Source organism: Pongo pygmaeus, chromosome Y, assembly GCF_028885625.2.
Source record: "Pongo pygmaeus isolate AG05252 chromosome Y, NHGRI_mPonPyg2-v2.0_pri, whole genome shotgun sequence".
Taxonomy (NCBI): domain Eukaryota; kingdom Metazoa; phylum Chordata; class Mammalia; order Primates; family Hominidae; genus Pongo; species Pongo pygmaeus.
The window spans coordinates 40,298,908-40,321,473 of NC_072397.2; the positions used below are offsets into that span (position 1 = coordinate 40,298,908).

Below are 22,566 nucleotides of genomic sequence, written 5' to 3' on the forward strand. Positions count from 1 at the left end.
AAAAGAAAAAAACCTGAACTATTTCAATGGAAAACTTTTCATTCATAGCTAGGACCTCACAGGATCTATGACAGAAGGTATGGAGCAACTCCTGCACCACTGGGCCCCATGCGTTTTTCAAACTATGGAGGATGATCTATGGTTCTTTTGTCTAGTAAGGCTCTGCAGCAGATTCTCACCACTCCAGCTGCACATACTCCACCTGCTTTGTTCTCCAACCATTTTCTGTAAAATGATTTCAGATGGCAAAATCGACCGCTTTGTTAGGACATTAGCCTTTGAAAAGTTTAGCTTACCAGAATGTTTTTACATTGATTCCCAGTGGGTGGGGTCAAGAAGAGAAATGTTTCAATGTAACTTTTCAAAAACCCTCTCCCCATATGACAGCCAGCTCCCTTCACCCAGCATGTTCTTTGATATCCCCATCATTCCCCAGTTGAGGGTCTCATGCACACGCAGTCTAGGCTTTGGTTAGCCTCCAAAGAATCAGTCACCAACTGCACAGCATATGAATTTCATCTATGAAAGACCACAATTTGCTTCAACAAGTCTAATCACTGGAGCAAGTCTTTTTGGAAGAAAAAAAAATCACTGAGGTAAATAACTAAACAGTATTCAGTGATACAGAAGGCACTAAGTAAATTCATGGCTGAATAAAGTTGTTTTTATTTACCCTCTGACAAGTACAATCCTTAGTATTTTCTCTGAAAGCCATAATGTTAGGTTGTCTCTTATGTTTAAAAGGAATGGTTTTACTGCAACTAGGAGGCTTTCACCAAGTTTAAAGAAAGTAACACAAAATATTAACTAGTCCATTAGTGGAACTGTAATTTTGTATCCTCCACACAGCACATTGTAATTATTAAATCAGTTATCAAATGCACATTTGTCTGTTCTCCAAGTTCAGTAGTTAGCATGTTTCTTAAAACTGAACTTGGTCTATGGAAATGATTTCCATTCATGGACAGCCAGTATGTAACTGGATGTATGACAGACTGTATGAGGCAACTCTTGTACACTGGGCGCCCACCCTTCTCCTGGGGCTGTGGAACATGATCTATGGGGATAGAGGTGCATTCGTGGTACATAAGTGATGAGTAATTACTAGTGAGAGTAATTCTAATGAAATGTAGAATAAAAATATGGAAGGCTAAGTCATTTTGAAGAGAATGAAGAAGTAAATGAAGTAACAATGTATTGCAAATACATTAGATTTTAGTCTTCGATATCTAATACTTTTGCTTTAGGAAATTATTTCCTCAAACCAAGAATGCAATGCTAATTGCATAAAAACTTGTACATATAAAAAGTAGTTTTCCAATTCCCCAGGAGAAATTCAGGTATAACTTCTAGAGTAGTCAAGTTTCTTATTTTAATTATAATTAGTCTTGGTTATCTCATTTCTTAGCTCTCTAACCTACATATGCAAGTCAAAGAAATGTTTTTAGAGAAACATTACAATTTATAAATGTACACAGCCATTACTGAGAAAATATGTTCTTCCATGACTGGCTGTCATGGAAGCCCACCAACTAATAAAGCACAACAATTTTGTGCTTTATTTTATTAGTAGATGATACACTGCTGCAAACCCTAATTATTTTTTTTATCCCCATGGTGATTTTGTGTATATCTGTGAGTTGATTAGAACACATCAACAACCTCTAACAATCCACAGCAAGATGAGCTAGTCCTGGGCTTTCGATGAAGATTGACTGTGTCTGTGTGTGTCAACTGATCAGACGTAACATCATCCACAGGAACTCTTCAAACCGATTCCTCAAAGGCTGCTGCCACACTTGTGGCATCTTTTGCACTTGTTTCAAAGTAAGAATAGTTGCTGTCATCCATGCACAAGCTTGGGATTCTCCTGCAGACGCCTGCTGTTTGCTTATGTCAGTCTTGTTACTAAGAATCACAAAAGTAAAGCTCTCATTTCTTCCACATTTGCATAATATATGAATTCTTTCTTTCAGTTACTAAGGTTCTGAAATCTTTGTGAACTGTCCATAATAAAAGTAAGCAGACAGCAGACAGAATCTCTGTAAAATGAAGTCCTCAGGCTTTAGAATCAGTCCTGACCTGCCATGCCCCAAATCTGCATGGCACCAAAATGTTTATCCACTTCCAAATCTTATTTAAAAATTTCATACCTATTGTCATAAAGAGCTGGATATCAAACTTGTTAGTTACATATCTGTTTATAAGTGAACTCCTCTCAACTCCACCATCTCTAAGAATTGCTTTAAAAAGTGATGAATTGCCTGCCATCATTAATCTCAAGAGCTTCAAGAACTCTGTAAAATATAAATGCACCATTGCATTTCTTTATACATACCTATTCTTCTACATGATTCTGTGAATACCAGCATTTAGCTGAAGTAAAATGTATAGCACCAGGGAATACTTAATAATAAGACTTTTGTTTACAAGGCTGAGCATTCATCCATGTGCAGGCTACCATACCAGCAATATTATCTAAAACAGCTGGGAAGGGCTCACTCTTCTCCTTTCTCAGGTCACAGTTGACTGTGAAGCTGGCACTCAAGCCCAAGTCTGACCCCAAAGCTCTTGCTCTGAACTTTTACTCTATGATAAGTCGCTCTCTGCTCATAGTAAGCCCCACTATAGTTGGTTAAAGATGGTTAAGAGATCACAGTTTGCATGTTTCTGATATAGCAATATTTATACTTTAAATGGCATGCTCATGACCAATGTAGAGGAGGTTAGTTTAGAGAGCTGGAAATGTTATAGCTATATACAGGTCAAAAAGAAAAGACTGGTTTGGATGAAACACACCACCGCATTTTAAAAAAGGCTGTCACAGGCTGGGTAAAGTGGTTCATGTTTGTAAGCCCAAAAATTTGGGAAGCAGAGGTGGGTGGATCACTTGAGGTCAGGAGTTCAAGACCAGCCTGATCAATATGGTGAGAAACCCCACCTCTACTAAAAATACACACAAATACAAAAGTTACCTGGGCATGGTGGTGGGTGCCTGTAATCTCAGCTACTCTGAAGGCTGAGGCAGGAAAATTGCTTGAACCCAGGAGGCAGAGGTCACAGTGAGTACAGATTGCACTACTGCACTTCAGCAAGTTGACAGAGAAAGACTCCAACTCAAAAGAAAAAAAACAAAAGACTGTCAAAGCTTATCTGAGTGTAAACTCTAGATCCCAATAGATGGAGAAAGTGCATGTTTTACACAGATTGGAAGCTTCATCCATATTCCAGAAGCACATTTTCTGTATATTTATAGACAATTATACTGCTTTATCAGGAAGGAGGAGGCCAGAATTTATTTAAATGGTTAACTTATGTCCATAGGAAAGACACAAAAGCATTAGCATGCTCTTATCCAAAAAGCTACTCCATAATTTATAAATCTGGGTTGTTATATTTATATCTAGAAAATAGAGGGTTCAGGGTTTCTCAATCAGAGAGTAAAATTCAATATGCAAGAAAATAGCAGTTTATTATTTGTACAGCTCTGAAGTTTATCTTTTAAATCAAAGGGAAGGGTGAAGATTGGCAAAGACAGGAAGCCCACATGCAGCCCATGATCCCAAATCCACCCCAAGAAAGCCGTCAAGCTCATGTACAGCCAGGAAGCTCTTATCCCTATCCAAGTTAATGAAGTTTGAAATTTTAAAAGCCAGATATTTAGCATGAGAAAGTTATGAAAAATGCCAGAAATATAGCTAAGATTATATAATCAAGGATCTCACTAGCTATTGAATAAAGCATTCTTTTTCCAGTTATGAGGTCAGCAAATTACTATTCATACCAAGAGCAAAGGGATATACATAAGACCTTCTGCCTACATATTACCTGAATTGACTTTTATTGTTAAAGCTAAATACCCTCAAGTATAAACCTGGAGATCCCGTTTTTTGTTTCTGCTTTTTAGAAAGTTAAGAGTGTTTGGGTTGTTTGAACCATGTCGCTCATATACAAAGAAGGTCTGAGTTTATGAAAGTTAGAATCTACCTACCATAATGACAAGTGGAAGCCAGAGTTTACAAAGGCACTGGGCATGCTCATATCTGTGTCAAGTAGTCAGTGATTATGTAACAAAAACTAAATTTTGACCTCTTATTTCTGTAGTAAATGTATAACTCTGTGTTTGAAAAAGTGTTGTTACATGATATAAGCTCTGGCTGTAGACCTGTATGCTCTTCTGTGAATTTTTCAGTTGCCATGGGTGTAAGATCCTTGCTGCATAAAACCTGTGTCCTACTACTGTCTTGAATATAAATGAACTTGCCCTGTCTCAAAAGAGCAAGATAAATGAGCTTGCCTTTTTGATATTTTGATGTATTTTTGTAGTTCTTTGTGTTTGCAGTTTTTCAGTGCAGCTGATTATACTTTTTCCATAGTGAGTACCATTTGTGTTTTCTGGCACCCTTCATTCTCATTCCTAAATATGAATTCTTTGGTTATTTTAAGTCCTGTCCTTAGTAAAATGTTCTTACTTGTAATGAAAATGACTGGTAGGTACAAACAGCATACTTTTCCTTCCAAGAATATCGCATTTACCCATGTGATTTTTGAAGCCTAGCTTGTCCACATTGAATATAGTGTGTAAAGTTAGCTGTAAGTATTCTTTTTTACATTGCATACATACATAAGTACACACATGTATCTGTATACATAAATATAACATAGGAACACTGACCTACTTTGACTTGTGTATTGACATAGGTGACAAAATGGGACACTTCCTCAAAAAATATATATATTGGAGATGGATAAATGTCTCAAAGGCTTTCATGTATGTGAGAGAAAAAAAAAGGCCAGTGTTCACACAAATTTAAATTTAGCATCTCAGTTCAAAAAACTATAATTCAGAAGATAGCTCCTATGCTTTCTTATTTATATACAAGTATTTTAAAAATTCAAGTGTGTGTGTGTGTATTTGTTCTTTCACAACCAAGAAGCTCACATTAGTGAGCATGTAGTAGTAAACCCAGAACTTATCAGAAAGTTCTAGATCTAGGTCAGGAAAAGAAAAAGTTCACTTTGTATATAGCCATGAAGCTTGAGTTGATTTTCAGTGATGGTCAAAGGCAGGAGGTATAAAGGTAAAAAGAGTGTGTTCCTGTAAAGCAGTTTTCAACATTCATTTAAGAGGGATATAGTTTTATAATCAAACAAGTGGCCAATGTTTCTGTAACACATGGGTTACTTTATATGCAAAATAAACAAGGCATGAGAGTGTTCTTGCAGACATTGGAAATATTCTGCCTAACTGTATCCAATTTATATCAAAATTAGAGCAAAACTACGTTTGATTTACCTGACACTATGCATCCCTGTTAAAGAAGAATAATTGTAATCAATCCCTGTTAAAGAAGAATAACCAAAATCATACTCATAATAAAACCAAACAACCAGGATTTATGCAACCTGAAGGCTTATGATAATACCCATGCACGTATAGCACAGAATTTATATAGTGAGGAAGAATACATGTATGTTCAATAAAGAAGAGGAAGGCCTGTATTGATATAAATATAAGTTTTATCCATTTAGAGAGGTCAGCAGTGTTATAGAAGAGACTCCATTATCTTTGTAAAATGAGCATAGAACGCTCTATTTTTCACCAAGGTATTCTAAAATTGAGCCAATTGTCATCAAGATTAGTGCAGAGTCAATAGAAAACATAAGAACAAGAGAAGGTATTTCCTAGCTGCACCAAAGAAGTCTAAAATTCAGCATCTACAGGAAACTAACACATCAACAAGCAAAAACAGGTAACTATTAAAAGTACTCAAAGACGGTCAGGCGCGGTGGCTGGCGCCTGCAATCCCAGCACTTTGGGAGCCTGAGGCAGGCGGATCACGAGGTCAGGAGATTGAGACCATCCTGATTAACACGGTGAAACCCCGTCTCTACTAAAAATACAAAAAATTAGCAGGGCGCGGTGGCGGGCGCCTGTAGTCCCAGCTACTCGGGGGGCTGAGGCAGGAGAATGGCATGAACCCAGGAGGCGGAGCTTGCAGTGAGCCGAGATGGCGCCGCTGCACTCAGGCCTGGGTGAAGGAGCGAGGCTCCGTCTCAAAAAAAAAAAAAAAAAAAAAAAAAAAAGTACTCAAAGACATGAACAGACCTTTCTGTAAACAAGACATAGACATATAAGTGGCCAATAAATATATCATAAAATATTCATCATCATTAATTTTTTATGAATGCCAATCAGAACCACAATAAGATACCAGGTCACACCAGTCAGAATGGCTGTTATTTAAGAGTTAAAAAAAATTTAAAAAAACAGGAGCTAATGTAGCTGCAGATAATAGAAATGCTTCTCCATTGCTGATGAGAATGCTGAAGAGTTCAGCCACTTAAAAAAGCAAACTGAAGATTTCTCAAATAACTTAAAATGAAGCTAACATTCCACACAGAAATTTGATCATTGGTATGTGTCCAGAAATGAAAAATATGTCATCCCAACAAAAAGACACAAGCTTTCAAATCTTTAATGCAGCACTACACTAATTTTCAAAACCATGGAGTCAACCTAAGTGGAGTGGATAAAGAAAACTAGTATTCAGTTCATCAGTGGTAGATGGGGTTAAAAAAAATGTACCTATGCACGAAGGAATACTGTGCAGCAAAAAAGCAGAATGAAATGATGACATTTACAACAACATGGATGCAGACAGAGGCCTTATTTACTGCAGGAACAGAAAAAAAAAATACCATATGTTCTCACTTATAAGCAGAAGATGAGAATTGAAAACACATGCACATAAATATGGAAGGAGCAGACACTGTGGAAATATACAGATTTAAAAAATGAAGTGGATTAAAAAACTACCTATTTGACACCATGCTCATTTGCTGGGTGAGGAAATTCACACTGCATAACCCACTATCGTGCAATATTTCCATGTAACAAACAAGGACATGTGATACTGGTATTCAAAATAAAATAAAAATTTAAAGAAGAAACAAAAAAGATGAGTGCAGACCTGCCCCATTCAGATGTAAATTGAAATTGGCTGGAAAATTTTTATGTGAAATGCACACCCATACCCAAGAAAGAGACTGGTTTGACATAGTGAGCACATTGTTTCTATGGTCAAGGAAAGGAGGTTGTATTTGTGTGTGTGTGTGTGCGTGTGTGTGTGGTGTTACTTTTCTAACTATATATGTTCAAATGTGTGTGTATATATACATGATTAAATATATATAAATTCGAACAAGAAAAAATAAAAATTGGTGCAGCTCAGAAACTTATTTTTTCCATGATTAAATGATATCCCATATTAATACAGTCAAGAAACCCATCAAGATATATAAACTTATTTACTCAAAAGGATTACTTTATAAGCTAAACTTCTAAACAGTGTTACCGTAGCTGAAAAAATATATCCATGGGCAAAGAGGGGAGAATTTGGGAGTTTTCACACCAGGCCACAATGCATTCATACCCAGAAATGAAAATCAGCACAGATCGTGCAGCTGAGAGTTTGCATTTTAAACTCAAGAACAAAAAAAATAATAATGTGTATTGTCAGCTCGTATCTATATTCAATAATATATGCACTCACATTGGCAGCAAACACAATGTAATGATATGGGGAATAATAAGGTTTGTAAGTCTCCATTTCCATTAAATTCTAGGTGAGAATGAGAACAAGGTTGATTACATAAATTTTCTTACAGTGGAAGAGAATATATTTTATAAATCCTAGATGCTTGCATCTCACAAAAAAAGGGTAAGGTAAAGTTTATACCTGCAAGTTTTAAGGTATAAAAAATATGTAGGTAGTATACTGCCAACTAATTTCTATACATGTACAATATAGGTGGGCTGACAATAAGAATATGCATTAGTCTTCAGGAAAACTGCACAACATATGCACTCCACACAAATATGTTCACACAAGTTAGCCTTTAAGGTTTATACAACTTGAAGTTTTATATACATATGTAAGAAACAGAGAAGAATTTATAAACCTAAAAGGTCATAACATTATTACAATAATAATACATATAAGATTAATGCAGTAACCAAATCTCCATCTCACATTCAAAGGAGACATTGTGCAATATTTACACAGCTTGGAATTTCATAACTTTGTCTTATAATAACGGCTGTCAGCCTGTATTCTGTCAGAAAACTATATTCATAACAAAAGATTGAGGAGCACAGATAATTACATAACTAGGAAATTTACATCCATCATAACAAAAGAACGGTATTGAGATTTATAAAATGATAAAACCATGTATAATTTCAACATGCAGTAACAGGTTGAGGAGAAGCAAGGAGAAGGAATGGGAAATGGAAAACTTCATCAATCGGCTCCCACTTATAGAAGAATCAATATGAACAAATATCCACACTTGAAATTATGTGCTCATACATAAGACTGAAACCAGGTGGCTGATAGCAGTACTGGATGGTAACACAATAAGGAAAGACATTATTAAAAAGAATAGCAATGGGAGTTTTATACTAGTCATGTCATCCTTCCAATAACCTGTTAGCAAAGTGCAGAGAGAGAAAATGGCTGATTGGAGGACAGGAAAATGATAACCAACTTTCCTTCAACCCCAACATCGGCATACCACAGAGCACTGAGAAGGCTCTTAGGGACCAGGCCTCCAGACTGGTACCTCTACTGAAAGATGCCAGACCTACCCTGGCATAATAATGATGAAAAAACAAAAAACCCAGAAACTGAAATGTGTTTTACGAATATTAAAGTAAAAAAGAACATCAATGCCAAATTTGATCCAGCACAAAAAAAACACACTGGGAACTAAAAGACAAGTTATTTCAAAATATAGATTCTCAGAAGAAAAGAGTAGTAAATAAGAAAACAGAGAGCTTGCAGGATTTATGAAACAGCATAAAGACAGTTATATTACTCATCACAAAAATAATCAAATAAGAAAAAATATAAAGGTAGAAATAACATTTTTTAAATAATAAGAGAGAGCTTTCTAAATTGGCATAAAAATGTAAATAGACATACAAAGGTCAGCCTTTTCCAGTCAGATTGATTTGTACAAAACGACACTAAAATATTTTGTAGTGAAGCTTTCAAAAGCTTTTAAAGGACAAAAAACTCAAGAGCTAGTCCTGAAACCAGAAACACACACATACACACACACACCCCCTGAAAAAAAAACAACAAAAATAAAATCACCTACAAGAGAGTACTCAACAGCTAGCAGATTTGTCAGTAGAGACGCTGCAGTTAAGATGTGAGTGAGATAACATTTAAATATTAATAATAATAGGAAGAAAGAAATCTTGCCTACTAAGAGTAATGCACCCAGGAAAGCTTTTCTCCAAAATAAAGGAAAGACGAAGTTCTCCAAATAAGCAAAATCGGAGGAATTTTATTGTCATAAGACCTATCTTATAAGCCATGATAAGTGAGGACTTCATGCTGGAAGAGAAAAACACAAATGAGCACATGAAAACATAAGAAAGGATAAAGCTCACTGATAAAAGCACTCAGTAAAATGAAGAACATTTTGATACTGTAATGGAGGTGTATTAATAACGTGTATCTTTAATGTGAAGGTGAAGAGATAAAATGATTGCAAATGATAATGGCTGCCTTAATTTGACAAGGAACACATATTACAAAATTATATATTTTAAAATTAAATAAATATCTGTATAACTGTGTGTATATATATCTAATGTATGCATATATATATCTAATATATAATATGAAATATATATTATATATGCTATATAATATATAGGTATATACACATACATTTTTCTTTGTTTAAATGTATTATGTATTATATATTATGTATGTTATATTTAATCGATTATATATTTTGTATATGTTATATATTATAAATGTTATATGTTATGCAGTATATATTATATGCAATATTATATATGATATGTTATATATTATATTAACAAATATATACTATATATAACATATATACACATTCATACCTACATATTTATTTTATTTATGTATTATATATTATATAAAATATATTATTCATACACATATATTTTATATAATATGGTATATATACACATATATACTATATAAAATATATATATAGTATGCAGGTATATATTATATATATGCACAGATACATACTATACATAATAATTATATGTAGCCAGACACAAATATTATATATAAATATTGTATATATAATATATATACATGCATATATATATGCAATCAATTTCAGTGATGTTATTATCAACTTACAACCACCACATAGTGCCTCAAACATTTTTACATGAACTTCAACTACACAGAAAATATAAATGGTTTAGGAAATACCACTACGGGAAAACATCAAACACACACATGCAAAGTCAAATAAGAGAGAAGGAAAAGAAAAAATAATCAGAGGGCACAGCAAGGCACACTTTACAAAGTGGCACTATTAAGTCTTCATCAAGCAATAATTACCTTCAGTGGAAGCTGATGGTAAAATTACACAGTGACAAGGCCTAAGGAGTCTGAGTAAGTAAAAATATTTTAAGTCTGTTTTGTCAGAGACTAGGAATGCAATTTCTTTTTATTCCTTTGCTTAAAACTATTGACAGAGTTAAACAATCTACAGAATGGGAGACCAACTTGCAAACTATGCATCTGGCCAACTTCTAATATTCAGCATCTATAAAGAACTTAGAAAAGTATACAAAAACTAACAAATGAATGAACAACCTTATTAATAGCTGGGCAAAGGACATAAGCATACACTTCTAAAAAGAAGTCATACATGTGGCCCACAAACCTGAAAACAAAGTTTAACATCACAGATCATCAAAGAAATGTCAATGAAAACCACAGTGAGGTACCATTTCACACCGGTCCAAATGGCTATTATTAGAAGTAAAAAAAAAAAAAAAAAGACAGATGCTGGTGAGTTTGCAGGGAAAAAAGAAATGATTTTACACTGTTGGTGGGAGTGTAAACTTCTACAATCTTTGTGAAAGAGAGCCCACAGAGACCTATACCATTCAACTCAGCAGTTCGATTACTGAATATGTCTTGAAAAAAATAACACATGTTCTACTATGAAGGCATTTGCCTGTATATGTTCAGTACAGCACTATTCAGAAGGACAAAGACATAGAATCAATCTAAATGGCCATTTAGATGGGCATGATAGCTTGGATAAAGGAAATGTTGTACGTATATGCCTTGGAACACTCTGCAGCCATAAAAAAGAAGCAGATTTTGTCCTTTTTGGGAACATTTTTGGAGCAAAATGTCATTCTACTGGACAAACTAACAGAGGAAAAGAAAAGTGAATACATAATGTTCTCACTTATAACTGGAAGCAAAATAATAAGAAGACCTGGACACATGAAATGGAAGAATGCACACTGGGGTCTGGCAGAGGGTGGAGGATGGAAGGAAAGGGAAAAACAGGAACAGCAACTAATCATTACTTGGCTTACAAACTGTGTGATGAAGTAGTCTGTAATGACAAACCACCACGACACACCATGACCTATGTAACAAACATGCACATCTCACACACTTACCCCTGAACTTAATAAGCATTAAGTGTATTGAGTTAACGTTTATATTAAAAGACTGTATTCAGCTCAACTTATATTGCCTCGAGATATTTACTTCACCTATAAAAACAAGAAAGCCTGAAAATAAAGCAGCAGACAAAGCCATTTGTGCAAACATAGACCAAAAAAGCAGGTGTAGCTGTATTTAGAGCAGACAAAATAGAGTTCAGGTGAAAAATGGCAACAGGAGACAAAAAAGGACATCACATAATGAAAAAAAGAGTCAACATATAAAGATAATATGACTATTATACATATATATGCAACGTATATTGAAACTTGTAAATAAATAGAGCGAACATTGTTAGATCTCAAGGTAGAAATAGACCACAATTCAATATTAGTAGAATTCAACACCCCATCATCAGTAAAGCACAAATTAACCAGGGAAATCATCCAACTAAAACTACTCTTCAGCCTAAACAAACCTAGCAGTCATTTACAGAATATTGCATCAATCAGTTGTAGAAGCCCCATATTTTCTCAACTGCATGTGGCATAGTCCTTAAAATAAATTATATTACAACACCAGAAGCCAATTCTAAGAACATCATAAAATAGATATCATAATAAATGTTTCCTCAACATAATCACAACTACATAGAAAGTAAACAAATTAAACAATCAATGAGTCAATAAAACAGTGATATGGAAATATTTTTAATAAACACCTATATCAACAAAAAGGACTATGTCAAATAAACAACCTAACATTATCTCCAAAGTTAGCAGAAGAAATAGATTAGAAGAACAATAAAATAATTTTGTTCTACAGTACAAAATATCAAGAAAATTAAGAATAGGTTTACTGAAAGAAAGGCAAAATTGACACATGTTTAGGAAGGGTAACTAATATGCAAGAATACTCAAACAATAAATGTAAAATAAAAAATTAACCATGGATACTGCTGGAATGCACATAGTCATAGTGACGAAAATTGACAACTGTTGCAATTACCACAATTGTTTTCATGTATAAGCAATTGCACACAAAACACCAATTAGATAACTCAGAAGAAAGAATATGTTTCTTGGAGTATACACTTACTAAAATTGAATAAGAAAAAATGGAAAAGCAAAACAGATCTTGAATAAGAGAAGCTGGAAACCATCATCCTCAGCACTAACACAGGGAGAGAAAAACAGACACCACATGTTCTTGCTCATAAGTGGAATATGAAAGATGAGAACTCATGAACACAGGATGGGGAACAACACACACTGGGGATTGTCAGGGGATGGGGTGAAAGGGAAGGGGAAGCAAGAGCATTAGAACAAATACCTAATGCATGAAGGGTTTAAACCTACATGACAGGTTCGTAGGTGAAACAAACCACCATAGCACATGTGTACCTACGTAACAAACCTGCAGGCTCAGCACATGTATCCCAGAACTTGTAGCAAAATTAAAAAATAATAATAAAATAAAAATACACCCCAAAATAAAAATAAACTAAGATATGTGATTCATAGTTCTTAAATAAATTTTGAAAAAGGCTTTTGGTATACTGCCAGAAATTAAGAAAGTGAAGGGAAAATAATTTCTGATGAGAGGCCACTTTGTGATTTGGAGAATGTAAACCAAAAAATAGTTCACATAGTTGATGAAGTTACAGTAATAAAATACTCTCCCTTCCCAGTAACTTACACGTTAGGAAAGTTAATCAATGTGCACATTTATAAAAGCAAAACAAGCTTTCAATGACTAATAGATTGATTTATATCCTTTCCCATTCTACCAAGAAGGAATATTTATTTTCTAATTGGCAGATCACACTATTCTCATTAAGAGATATAGTCCTGAAAGGGGGCCTCCCCCTCCACACCTGTGGGTATTTCTCATCAGGTGGAGATGAGAGACTCAGAAAAGAAATAAGACACAGAGACAAATTATAGAGAAAGAACAGTGGGCCCAGGAGACTGGAGCTCAACATGTGAGGACCTGCACCGGCGATGGTCTCTGAGTTCCCTCAATATTTATTAACCACTATTTTTACTATCTTGGCAAGGGGAGTGCAGCAGGGCAACAGGCAGATGGTGGGGAGAAAGTCAGCAGGGAAACATGTGAGCAAGGGAATCTGTATCATGAACAAGTTGAAGGAAAGGTACTGTGTCTGGATGTGCCCACAGGCTAGATTTATGCTTCACTTTACACAAACATCTCAGTTTAGCAAAGAGTAATAGAGCAGTATTGCTACTAGCATATACTGCCATCAGCCACAGGGTGGTTTTCTCTTATCTCAGAATAGAACAAATGGTTGGCTTTACATCTAGACATTCCATTCTCAGGGATGAGCAGGAGAAAGAAGCCTTCTTCTTATCTCAACCGCAAAGAGGCCTCCCTCTTTCACAACTTCTCCTCAGCACAGACCCTTCAAAGGTGTTGGGCTGTGGGATGTAAGGTCTTTCCTTTCCCCCAAGGCCATATCTCTGGCTGTCTCAGGGGGGAAACCTTGGAGCAATACCCAGGCTTTCTTGATAGATGTCCCTTCAGCTTTCCGCAGTGCATTGTGTTCCTGGTTAATAGACAATGGAGAATGACAATGACTTTTACCAGGCATACTGTCTGCAAACATATTGTTCACAAGGCACATCCTGCACAGCCCTAAATCCATTAAACCTTGGTTCAATACAGCACATGTTTCTGTGAGCACAGGGTTGGGGCTAAAGTTACAGATTAATAGCATCTCAAAGCAGAACAATTTTTCTTAGTACAGATCAAAATAGTGTTTCTTATGACTTCCTTCTCTACACAGACATTGTGACATCTGACCTCTCTTACTTTTCCCCACATTTCATCTTTTCTTTTTGACAAAACTGCCATCATCTTCCTGGCCCACTCTTGATGGTCACTGTCTCTTTGGAGCTGCTGGGTACACCTTCAGACTAACAACAGACAGAACTGGCACACAGGGATTAATACAAGATTTACAATAGTGGAACTTCTGATGGTTTTAACCCAAGTGACTGGATTAAGATTTGTGAGGCCATCAGTAGTTTCCATGATTGCCTCAGTTCCTGGCACCACATTTAAATCAGCTTTTGATGCCTCAAAAATTTGAAGTGAAAATGAATCTTTTGGATTTGCTTAGGACTCCTTTTAATACATCCCATGATCAGTCCATGGACACAGGGTTCCACACACCCTCTCTTGCTCTCACTAGTAGAATATGATGTTGCCAATTAAAACTTAAATCAACAGAAATACACAGTCTACAATTATCACAGGTTATAGTTTGGGAATCTGGATTAATAACTATTTTTCCTACAACTAGCATATAAGGGGACTTTACATGACTTTCCAAAGGAATTGTTAGACTGGAATTTAGGTCGATAGTATAAGATGGCCTACAGTCACTTGCTGTTATAGTTTGATTTCCAGACCAAATTCTAAAGCAGTGAGAGGCCACAGTAAGTTCTGAGTGTTCAGGACCAATAACAGGACTAACTAATTTTGAATGAGGTGATGAGATTCCCTTTTCACCCCATTCCCAAGGGTAGAGAGACTCTAACCTTTTGTTCTTATTTTTATCTAAACCTTCTGTTAAGTCACTGTTGAAAGCCGGACTCACTTGTGCACTGGGACACGACTGAGTTTGCCCTGTGCAATTGTGGTAGAATTGACCTCAAGGTGCCCAATCTATAATAGTTCCGAATTCATTGTTTTGTAGTATTACCACACTAACAGCCACACATTCTACCCAAACTAAAACTTCCTTGCCTTCTGATCCTTTGGGAATTTCCTTGGGGCAAGTCTTACCCTTAGGCCTAGCTTTTAATGACCTTTGATAAGAAGGGTCCTGCAAATAATTTACCTGTGGCCTGAGTGACATTCCACTTACCATGTGATAAGTAAATCTACTGGTGGCACTGACAGTAGGTACTTCTACCAACCAATTTTGGGTTGCAGGCATTAAGCATCCTGGTGCACTCCCTAGGCAAATAGGAGGATAACGATACCCAACAGAAATATTCATCATCATTCCTTCTTCCTCTGGTTGGGCAGGACAATGATCATCTGTTTTCCATGCACTATTATTAACATATACTTCAATAGGATTATCCACCCATGGAACTACCCGAATTAAGGGTGGGAAAGGCACATAGTCCCAGTAAGTATAATTAATTGCACCTGCTCCTGCAGACATAGGGAGACTTACCAGTGTTGATACAATCGTCAAAGCTGCAAGCAGCATATTCTCTGTAGTTCGTGTCACCTTTGTGTTATCTAGGCTTTTGTCAGCTAACTGTGTCAGCTTCTTTAACTGTGCCCAAGTCGGCAGCTTCGCTTTCTTGGTGGATGGCAACTTCTCTTCTGATATCCCCATTTTGTTTCTCATGTAAGGGAAGTTTGTTTCATATAGTTTAACTCCTTCCTTAATGTCCTTTAACATTTTTGTGATGAAAGTTTCATATCTAGCAATAGCCACCACAGGTGCTCCTGCTGAAGCCCCTTCCCCAGCCGGTACTGGTTGTAAAATTACCCAGAACTGCCATGCTTCAAGATCTCCCTGTTTTATAGCTTCATCAGTGACCACGTGCTGTGTGCTACTTTGTCCCCTAAGTGGTGCTCCTGGATTAAGTCTCATAGTGGGTGGCTGAGGATACAGCGCCATGCCCTGTTGTGCTGATGGATTACACACCACCGCTGTGGGTTTCTGGTATGATGCCATGCTATTGGGCATGGGACACACCACTTGAGCACTGTGGCCAACCTCTGGAGGCAGCTGATACTGAGGGTCAGCTGGAGGCCACTCTTGATAAGCTACCACCGGTTTGTTTGTTTGTTTTTTTCTACTGGCTGATATTGTGGATATTGTATCTGGATTGGCATTGCCAAGATAGAGACTCCATCCTTTTCTATTTGATATTCTCTCAGGGCTTGTACTTGTTTAACATACATTTGAGAATGTAATGTTACAGGTATTGGAACAGTGGGAGGAGAAGTTGACCATCCTGGCTTAGGCTCTGATGACCCCAACAACTCTGGACCTTTCCCCCCAATTTTGATGATTCAGGATATGCTACCTCCTGTAATTGATTGTAGTCAATATTTTGCATTGACTGAGCCATTACAGACTCTGACACATATTTACAATGTGAACTTTCCATTCCTTTCTTGAATTCTGTCCCTGCCTCTTCTTCACAATCCATTAAACAGCTTTCAGAGACCTCAGAAACTGAAATGCTATCTTCTCCTGTTTGAAACAGTTCTCAAGCTGCATTAATAATGCCCCAATCATTCCATACTGTAAGTGGGATGATTTTACATTCCCTATTTGCTTGTTTTAATTCTTTGCCAATTTTATCCCAATCTTTTAGATATAAACCTCCTTGTTTTGGAAACCATGGGCAGAATTGTTCTATTGTTTCAAATAGCATAATTAGATTTTCTGTAAAGGCTCTAACTTTCCCTCTTCTTAAAAAAATTTAGTAAAGCTGAGATAAGAGGCATATTTACTTTCAGTTTGTCTCATTGTTACCTTGGGTTCCTCAGAGCACACAAGCTTACCGCAAGGCTGACCATGGATGTACAGAGGAATCTCTCATCAACTTGTCTCCAATGATCACGATCTATCATATCTTCACCTCAGAGAAAGGAACCCACGTTTGGTGCCAGATGAAGGGGTACCACTCCACACCTGTGGATATTCTTCATCAGGTGGAGATGAGAGACTGAGAAAATAAATAAGACACAGAGACAAAGTATAGAGAAATAACAGTGGGCCCAGAAGACCAGTGGTCAACATGCGAGGACCCACAATGGTGCTGGTCTCTGAGTTCCCTCAGTATTCATTGATCACTATTTTTAGTATCTTGGTGAGGGGAGTGGGGCAGGGCAACAGGCAGATTGTGGAGAGGTCAGCAGGGAAACCTGTGAGCAAAGGAATCTGTATCATGAATAAGTTGAAGGAAAGGTACTGTGTCTGGATGTGCACATAGGCTAGATTTATGTTTCACTTTACACAAACACCTCAGTGTAGCAAAGAGTAACAGAGCAGTATTGCTGCCATCATATCTCACTTCCAGCCACAGGGCAGTTTTCTCCTATCTCAGAAGAGAACGAATGATTTGCTTTACACCTAGACATTCCATTCACAGGGCTGAGCAGGAGACAGAAATCTTCCTTTTATATCAACTGCAAAGAGGCCTCCCTCTTTCACTACTCCTCCTCAGCACAGACCCTTCATGGGTGTTGGGCTGGGGGATGTACGGTCTTTCCTTTCCCATGAGACCATGTATCAGGCTGTCTTGGAGGTGAAACCTTGGACAGTACCCCAGATTTCTTGGCAGAGGTCCCTTCAGCTTTCTGCAGTGCATTGTGTCCCTGGTTAATATACCTGGAGAATGGCAATGATTTTTACCAGGCATAGTGCCTGCAAACATATTGTTCACAAGGCACATCCTTCACAGCCCTAAATCCATTCAACTTTGGTTCTATACAGCACATGTTTCTGTGAGCATAGGGTTTGGGCTAAAGTTACAGATTAACAGTATCTCAAAGCAGAAAAATTTTTCCTTGTATGGGTCAAAATGGAGTTTCTTATGTCTTCATTTTCTACATAGACACGGTACAATTTGATCTCTTTTTCCTTTCCTCACATAGTCCCAGTTCCCCTTTGTCACTCTGCTGCAGCCATGGTGATCTTGCCACGTTTTCTACCAAGGTAAGCAAGCTTATGCCAGGATTCTTTATATTTTTTCATCCTCCTGAATAATTACAGTCTAATTATCTTATTCTTTCATTTAGATGTTGACAGTCACCTTGTAAGAAAATTATTTTATAATTTTTTATGTACAATCAAAACATACTTGGTAATATTGAATCCTGCCTATACTATACGGAATTGATAACCTCATTCAAGAGCAAAGCAAAAACTAAAGAAAATAAAGCAAAACCCACACTATAACATAACCGCATAACATTTAGGAATCCAAAATAGTAGATTAACTTATTTTACTTAACATTATTAACAGATAAAGTTATAAATCTTCTGAATAAAAATAAACTCATGTTAAAATACAATTAGTGCTTCATAAATAACAAGGAATTAAAAATTGTCTAGACCCTGGAAAGCAATAATTTTTTATATCAACCAAGAAAACACTTAATCAAGAAAGACAAGTTGAAATTGCTAGGAAACTTTTTTTGGTCTTCCCATTCAACTATCCTGGCACAGATGATGTTTCAAAAGTTAAATTCCACATTCCCAAAGTGAGGCCGGGATTTCTAATATAGGAAGGCATGAAGAATAACTAGTGTGCTAATTTCTAGTGTTTGTTCCACCTTTAGGTGTTACATAGATTATTGATGAAACACACTTATCTCTATTTTGTCTAATGCAGAACTTATTCATGATTAAAAAGGTTAAGAACATGTATCAAACATTTAAGTCCTGGAGCAAAGGATACAGTTGACTTACAAAACAGATAACCTATAAAATAAAGCAAAAGATAAAGAGATCTTTATTTCAAAAAAATCTTGACATTTAACAGCATTTAAATAAAATGAAGTATTTAAAAAAATACATAATTGTAACAGAAGATATTTTCAAAAATGTGCAAAACTCTAAGCATTAATTAAGAAATGTAAGAAGAAAGTGAAGGCTAATGCAAAATTTTAAACTATCTCTCTACATATCAAAGGAGAGTGTTAATACAGTCCCAGTTTTAAAAACTGATCATTTTTATATTACATTCTATCAAAACACTGATAGAATTCAAGTTAAACCTTAAATAATGAAGAGATCACCTTGGAGAAATGAAGAATAACTTACTATCAGAGTTAGCATATTATAATATTTTAAATATAGTGTTCTAAATGAAAACACAAAAAATCCCACAGAAGTATGGCTAATGTGAAGTAAAAACACTAACTGAAAGTGTCCTAGACTTCTGAGACAGAAACTTTAACCTGTAATTTTAAGTATGACCAAACAAGAAAATATTTTATAATATTTTTATTAAGAAATGACAGATGAAAGATAACAGAACAACATGGGAATATCAGTGAGACTGGAGTAGGAGTTTTTAAAAAAGTAAAAAAGTTTAAGCAGAAATTCAGTTACATGTAAGAAAACCCAACTCCCCCTGAGAAAGAGAAAGAGAAAAAGCTGTAGTTCTTTAAAAATTAACTGCCTGTTTTTCTGTGGGTAGTGAACTTTATCTCTCCTCCTTTTCAAGTCATAGTGAAAACCCTGTTTCTCTAGCTGTGGAGCTACAAAGTCACCAGACAGATAAATTCAAGTTGTGAAACTTGTTTTTTCTTGAAAAGTAAGAAATGTAATTCATGTCTCAATTAGCTAAATAACTCTTTCTTGCTTGCTTCTGTAATATGCTTTCCCTTGCACAGATCTCCTCCTGCCCCACAAAATGCTTAAAATGTAACTTAACTCTTTGTTCAGGGATCATTCCTTTAGATGTTAGTCCTACTGGGGTGGTGCAACCAAAAAATAAATATCCTCTTCAATGCCATCCATCTGTCTGATTCCTTATTCAATCCCACTACATTTCCAGGGGCTCATCTGTGATTGGAGATGACAGATTTACTGTATCTTTTGCCTGCAGGACTAGAGCCCAGGGGCAGGGGAAGACCCAGCATCCAAGGTGCACCATAAGGGAGCTTATCCTGGCTTGAGACCATCTCTCCCTGCATCTTGGTCATCTGCCTGGCGGTGCAATGGAACCAGGGACAGGGCTGCAGGGTGTTACCAGCACTTCAGGAGACTGTGGTAAGGAGCAAGGTGCCAAGGCAAGAAAGTCCATCCCATAAGAATGAAGGAGAGCATAATCACCTCCTGGGGACCAACCTCTAATCCAACCCAAAGCAGCTGGGGGTGGCAGGAGTGGCCTGCCAATTTGGATGTACCTCATGTCCCCAGCAACATAGTGAGAGTGGTTCACTGATCTGGAGACAGAGACTGGGGGTGTGAGGGTATGTGTGAACCTACCCCAGTGAGGAGTCCTTGGGCAGGGGAGGTATGTGAAAGTGTGTGAAAAAGATGGTCTTGGGAGAGGTCATCACAAGGAGTAATGTGGGGAGGCACACATGACTTAGTGTGGGCTGTGTGCTCTGAGGCACATTCTTGGCTAAGCAGCTTCCAAAACTCCTGTAATAGGACACTGCCTTGTGGATTCAAGAGTGAAAGTCAGAGTGAAAGTGCACCATGGGGGAGGAAATAGGAGGCAAAGCATAGAAACCAACTCCTTTGGAATGTGTGATAAACAATTTTTAAAAAGGATTTAGAGGTGATTATGGGATGAAACTCTATGCTGAAAAATTAAGGCCATACTGTGGAATAGATTGTCCTGCTTTCAATGTGGGGTGGCCCTCTGAAGGTAAAATAGACAGGGAATTAAATGGTATTTTGCTTAAGTTAGTCACGAGTTTGAGAACAACCAAGATACCCAGATCAGTTTCCCTATATAGACTATTGGCTCAATGTGGCAGAAACTCACCCCAAGTGTCTACAGCCCTGCCTAGAGGGATATTACAAGGCATTAGTGGCTCAGGCAGCCCAAGCAAAGAAAGAAAGAAAAATCAAAAATGGGAACAAAGAGATGGCTCAATTTATAGCTGCTGCACTAGCAGAAAGTAACCATGGATTTGCTAAAGGGCATGGCCAAGGCAGAGGCCGAAGAAGAGGGCAGACAAGACTGGAAGAGAAAAGCCAGTCTCAGTTGGACAGGAACCAGTGTGCAAGGTGCAGGCAAATGGGCCATTGGAAAGACAAGTGCCCTGAAAACAAAAAGGATGGAGATGATGGTCAATAGTCTAACACCCGAGTGTGGCATTTGGTTGCTTGTCATGATGTTTCAAATGCAGATCCTGATCTGGTCAGCTTAGAGGGGCCCTTTTGAGGATTGAGACAGACTGGGTTCAATCATTTTAGGTCCCAGGGACCCTATGGTCTCTATGGAAGTAGGGGGCCACTTAATGGATTTTTTGGTCAATACTTGTGCTGACTTCTCTGTGGTAACTCACCCAATTAGTGCCCCCCACAATAACTGTGCTACTATCATAGGGGATACTGGGACCAAATAAAAGAGACCTATCTGAAAATCCAGATGTGTTATTGGGGGACAAGAAGTGCAGCATGAGTTTCAATATATGCCAAATTGTCCAGTGCCCTTGTTGGGGAAAGACTTACTCCAGAAACTGCAGGCACAAATTTTCTTTACACCTAAAGGAAATATGACCCTTGATACAGGGAAGCCAAAGGCAATGGTATTGACCCAACTGTCTTAGGAACTGAGTAATGGTAGCTCTATGAACAGTGTACCAGGAGGCTGCTGGAGCCAGATACGTAGGGAATGCTTTTCAAAATACGTAGCGAATGCTTTTCAAGATACCAGATGTCTGGGCTGTGGACAACCCCCCTGAACTTTGCTGCAATCAGATTCCCAGTGGCAGTAGGACTTAAAGCTCATGCTGCCCTGGTACGAATCAGTCAGTACCTCCTACCCAGAGAGGCAATTGAAGGCATAACAAAACATCTAAATCAGCTCTATGATCATGGGATTATAGTGAAATGCAAGTCCTTCTGGAATAATCCTCTGCTTCCTGTGCACAAGCCAAATGGTGAATACAGGCCAGTGCAGGACCTCTGGGATGTAAACAAGGCCACTGTCACTATCCATGCCAAAGTACCCAACCCATGCACAATGTTAGGACAGATTTCTGCTGAGGTTGCATGGTTTACTTATCTGGACTTAAAGGATACTTTCTTTTGGTTGAGGCTTGTTCCCCAAATTTAGCCTATATTTGCCTTCCAGTGGGGGCAATCACAATATACCTGGACAAGGCTGCTGCAAGGGTTTAATAATTCTCCTACGATTTTTGAGGAGGCCTTGGCTACAGATCTTGAGGCTACCAAAGAAAAAGAGAGCCCTTCCTATGGAAAAATGAACAAGAAAAGGCCTTCAAGGATATAAAGGAAGCTCTCATCCAGGCCCCAGCACTAGTGTTGCCAGATGTAAAAAGCCCTTCTTTTGTATGTAGATGAATGAAAGGGAATGGCAGT

The 22,566-nt window shown here is 37.2% G+C and overlaps 2 pseudogenes; both read right to left on the reverse strand.

Moving 5' to 3' along the window:
* Positions 1 to 1,644: 1,644 nt before the first annotated feature.
* LOC129025785 (ras-related protein Rab-9A-like) lies at positions 1,645 to 2,271 on the reverse strand (annotated as a pseudogene).
* A 12,635-nt stretch (positions 2,272 to 14,906) lies between these two features.
* LOC129025786 (endogenous retrovirus group K member 5 Env polyprotein-like) lies at positions 14,907 to 16,215 on the reverse strand (annotated as a pseudogene).
* Between the last annotated feature and the right edge of the window lie 6,351 nt (positions 16,216 to 22,566).